This window comes from Oryzias melastigma, linkage group LG6 (genome assembly GCF_002922805.2).
Source record: "Oryzias melastigma strain HK-1 linkage group LG6, ASM292280v2, whole genome shotgun sequence".
In the NCBI taxonomy this organism is placed as follows: Eukaryota; Metazoa; Chordata; class Actinopteri; order Beloniformes; family Adrianichthyidae; genus Oryzias; species Oryzias melastigma.
This window is the reverse complement of record NC_050517.1, coordinates 35,064,038-35,069,175: the sequence shown is the minus strand read 5'-3', so window position 1 is coordinate 35,069,175 and position 5,138 is coordinate 35,064,038.

Below are 5,138 nucleotides of genomic sequence, written 5' to 3'. Positions count from 1 at the left end.
CAACTATCATGGAGCTGATAAAAATAGCTAAACTCCAAAATAGCCTACAAAACTCTTAGTAAATGCCAAAAAAGTCCGAAAAACTAGCAGAATGACAATTTTAAAACTATAAAACTGTAACTTTTTAACATAATTATAAATAATAAAAAGGCAGGAATATTATTCCAGAATAAATTAACTTAAACCTGAGATAACTTTCAGTATTTTACTCTACATAAAAATATATTTTGTCTTAATTATACAAGTTAGAAATGAGCGGAAGAAAATATCGGGCCATTAACAACAACAAAATAAAATGATCTGGAATCTGGATCTGATCTGGTAATTATAATAACCAAGAGGGCCGGATTTGGCCCCCGGGCCATGACTATGACACGTGCTCTAACGGGAAGAGATCTTCTGTGGAGTCAAACTGTTTTTGTGAGGTTGCAGCTGCCCACCTGATAATGTGATCATGTGACCCAACAGAAAATGGCTTCCCTCCAGCTCCAAACAAATGAAGTCCCATCATTCCCATACAAACGTTATCAGCAAGCAGTGATTGGTCCAAGTTGGCCTGAGTCAGCGTTTCTATGGCAACCACTCTGATCAATTGTTAGAGGGCCACACCCCATACCACTTCACAGCAGGCTACACAAAATCTGTCAATCAAATGTTGTGAACAGTTGGATGTGGAGGCCAGTAGGCTCCGCCTACTCTTACTGAGGTGTCTGATTGGTCAGTTTACAGCTTGAATAACTTGAACTACAGAACAAAGAAGATTATCAAGAAGATGTTAGAAGGGATCAGAGCAAGAATGGTTATTCTGACAAATAGAATAGAATAGAATAGAATAACTGCCGTTTATTTCTCTATAGAAGTCAATGGGATTTTGGCTTCATGGAGCCACTTCCTGTTTGTGACACGAGGAGTAGGGGCAACAGTCAGTGCCCTCTCACTTTAAGAAACCTTCCTCTCATCATCCACGTGTTCCTTTCTGTCCTTTGACCATGCCCCTTATCTGACCCACTTTCCTCCCTGCATCTCCTCTATTATCACTTGGTCAGCAGTCATTGCCCCCCCCAACACAACAACAACAATGCAGGACACCCCCCCTATACATCCTTCATGTTATAACTGCATCTGCTGACTCAGCATCTTCCTATTTTTTTAAAGTTCAGTTCCAAAGCCATCCGTCACCAACTGAGGAGGTGCAAATACTTAAGGAGCCGTATGAGCAGAAACGTTCAACACCCTAAAATAAGAAGCTTCAGCAGATTGATTCTCAGTTTAAAAAAAATAAAATCCAATAAAATGTCCTTACCTTTTGAAAAGTTTTGATCTTACCTTTCACCGCCCAGCAGGTATCAAGGCCCTCTTTTGTTTTAAATGTCACACTGAGGAAGCAGCAGCTCTCTGCCATTCAACCCTCATGTTTATCCAATTCCGTCTTATTTCTGGACGTGTCTGCAAATGACACCAGCACAGTAATTATGAGCGTCGTGCATCGACTCAGCTGCTGCATTGTGCACTCTCCCTGCATAATTGTTGGACTTTGCAGAATAATTGCAGCGCAGCGTCCAGCTGGGCCTTTATCCCTCATCCTCCACATTTCCTTTTCTTTCACTGCCTCCGTGTGTCTTCATGGTTCTTCAAACACGATGAAGAGAAACTCCCTGATAAAATAATGTTGGGTAAACATTATAGGATTTTGGAAAATCATTTTTTACACAAAGTTTTTCTACCAAACGAGCATCTGAGAAACACTTTTCTAGGCTGTAAAAAACCTGCAAAAGGAACAAGTTAGAAAAGTCATGAAAGTTTCAATCACTTCAGAAAACTACAGGAGATTGCCCTTCGGTTGTGTTTTTATGCTTTTGCTTTGTGTTAAAAAAACAACAAATGTATTGTGTGTCTTTGACTCCACCCATTCTCCTGGTGATCTCTGGAGCAGTCACAGCTGCCTGCGCTGTAATAATCAGCCCTCACTGCACTGAAGAAACTCTCGCTGAGCCCTCAACGTTTGCTCCCTCCGTTAATCTTCCAGTCCTCTGAGTCCATGTTATCAGTTATGGTCTGTAAATAAATCCTTGAGACTCTAACCCATCTGGCTTTCTTCCCACTTACCTGACCATGACACTGGTTCAGAAGTTCTCTTGAGGTTTCTATGGCCACCTCTTCATGAAAATGGTACCAGTTGGGTTAGAGTCTCAAGGATTTATTTACAGTCCAGTACTTCACTTTTGTCATGTTCTGTTTTCCCTGTCAGTCCCCCCATGTTCAGGTTAAATCATCCACACCTGTTTTCATTTAGTTAATCAACCTCAGTGTATTTAAGTGTCTGGTTTTCAGTTTCTCATTGTCAGGTCATCTGCTCTGCTCTGTCACATCACTAGTTTGTTCTCCTGGTTTTGTTATGGTTAAGTTTGTTAAGTAAATGTTTGTTTCTGCCAACAAATCTGGTCTCCTGCCTTTGGGTCCTTCACCACCACCACTCATGACAGAGCTAAGTGTTTCCTAAAGTATTAGTAAGGATAATGGAAGTTACTCACTTATGAAGTACCAAGAAATTCCCACTCTTGACGTCTGGATAAGGACCCTTCCACGTCACTTCTTGACGTTTTGGGTGGCCCTAACTTGTTTTTAGAGGTGCTGGCTGTTCCCATTAAATCACAGTCCCCAACCTCCGGGCCATGAACTGGAACTGGTCCAGTACCAGGACGGGGAGTGTCCTACTACCCTGTTCCGGTTCAGGTCCGCGCCCAGTTCTGATCTGGCACCACATCCAGTACCGCGTCCGGTGCCTGGTTAGGGTAACAGTATCGACCGCGTTCCAAGGACTTGTCCATGTGATGTTCCGCAACCGGTCCAGCGTACCGAGGGTTATGGACCCTTGATCTTACGAATAGCCAACGCGTCCAAGAACAATGAGTTGGGGACACCCACAACGTCAAAAAGTGAAACGGAGATGATGTCCGTTCTGGATGGGCTCAGACTGAAAGGATTTAATGTGACAAGTTTCACTGACAGTATCTTCTTAATTTGTTACACCTCCAGAAAACATGTGGATGTATTTTACATAAACTAAACCATACATGTCTCTTCTGTTTATATTCAACTCAGTTTCCCATTTACATAAATAGTCGTTTCCTGTCTACTTTCTTCAAATGACTTGTAAAAAGCCAAAATTTGACATTCTTTTGCTCGTAAACATCTTAACCTACCCAAATGATACTTGATGATTCATTGTTTAGATTTGGTTTAATCTGTTTTGTATAGTAGTCTCTGACTTTTAAATACTTAAATAAGCCTCTGTGTTCTAAATCATATTCCGCTCTTAATTGTTGAAAGCTCGTTAATTTTCCATGTTTTAGGAGAGTGCATACTGCCGTAATACATTATAGTTCCCACTGTTTAAATGTTTGATCTAGTTGAATTTAGGATCAGGTCTAAACCACCTGAGTATAAAAGATTATCCTATCTGTTTATGTTTGTCTGTCACGGTGTGCCAGGTATCCATTGTAAATGTAACTATTTCATTTACCCTTAAATCCAGATGTTAATTGTTAATCTGCTAAAAAGATTGTAGTTTTATATCCTTCTATTTCCTTTTCTATATCTTTCCACCTAGCTTCATAGTCTGGTCTAAACTGAGCAGCATAGTAATACTCTTTCAGATTTGGTAAAGCCATTCATTCTGTTTCGAGAGCTGTAATGCAGTAAATTTTATTCAGGGCTTTTTGTTATTCCATATAAAGCTTGAGATCATTTTGTGATGGTACAGGAAGTGGGAGAAATAGAAACAAGCGCTTAAATATTGGGAGGACATTCATCTTTACTATTTGAATTTGAGAATAGAAATTAATTGGTAAAGCGGACCATTGCTCTTAGTCTCTTTTAATGTTTCCCTCTACTTTGTTACAATTAGATGTACAGAAAAGTGTTTTTGTCAATATGATACCAAAATATTTAATGTTATTCAAGTTCCATTTAAGTTTATATTTTTGTCTTCAATCTTTTGGGAGGGTGTTTAATTGAAAGCTAAAATTTGTGTCTTAGATAGATTTATTCTACAACCTAATATGTATTCTTATGATTTTAATAAATTCATTAAATTTGGAAGACAGCAATCAGGATTTTGCAAAATGATGATAACATCATCTGCAAGCAATCATATAAGATGTTTTTGATCCGCCAATGTAACACCCTCTAAGTTTAGACTCTGTTATACTGCCTGAGTCAGGGTTTCAGCATAGAGAGCAACAGAATTGGAAACAAGATGCAACCTTGTCATGTTCCTCTTTGTAGCAAGGATCCGACAGGCTCACATGACCTGGGTGGTCATTGATTGGTACGCTTTGATTTAGTTTTCCAGTCAGAGCTTGGTGAGCGTTTTGTATTCTCAGGTTCATGTCTTGTGGTAGAAAAAGTGTTGCGTTTAGAAGTTTATCAATGAACTGAGCCATCGAGTCACCCTCTGTTCCTTCTGGTACGCCATAAACTCAAATGTTTCTCCTGAACCATCCCTCCAAAACTGTAATAGAGTGTCTTTCATAGATGCATTCAATGCCTCTGCATCAGTGATGTGTGACTTAGCTTGAGTTAGCTTGTTTTCCAGTTCAGCGACTCTGTTTTCAATATGATCAGTTCTGATTTCATATCTTACCTCAATTCTTCTCATTTTTTTTGAAGATCTTGATTTTTTTATTCGGAAGAATTGCAATTCTGTTTTGATATCCATTAGCATGGTGCTAACCGCATTAGCATCTTCACGCTGTTGCTAAGAGTCATCCATCATCCCTTTGTCTTGGTGTTTTAACTTCTAGTCTTTGCTCCTTCATTCATACCACTAATATCAAGCAGGTAAACACATTAGCTCTTGAATTGGATTTCCCCAGAGTTTTGCTGTCAGGTTCTCAACTACACGTCCATCTTGGTTTCCGGATGGAAGCTCGTTGTCCTGTTGTGGATGTGTTTTTCTATTTATTTATCTGTATTGACCACCCAAGTTAAAGAGAACTGTTCCCGAATTTCATTATACCATGTAGAATTACATTAAAACATTCATTTTATTCTATTCTGTGTTCCCCCTTCTCAACCTGGCAGAGGTGATGGATGGGTCCAAATGATCAGTCAGGTAAATCACATGGTTGCTAGGA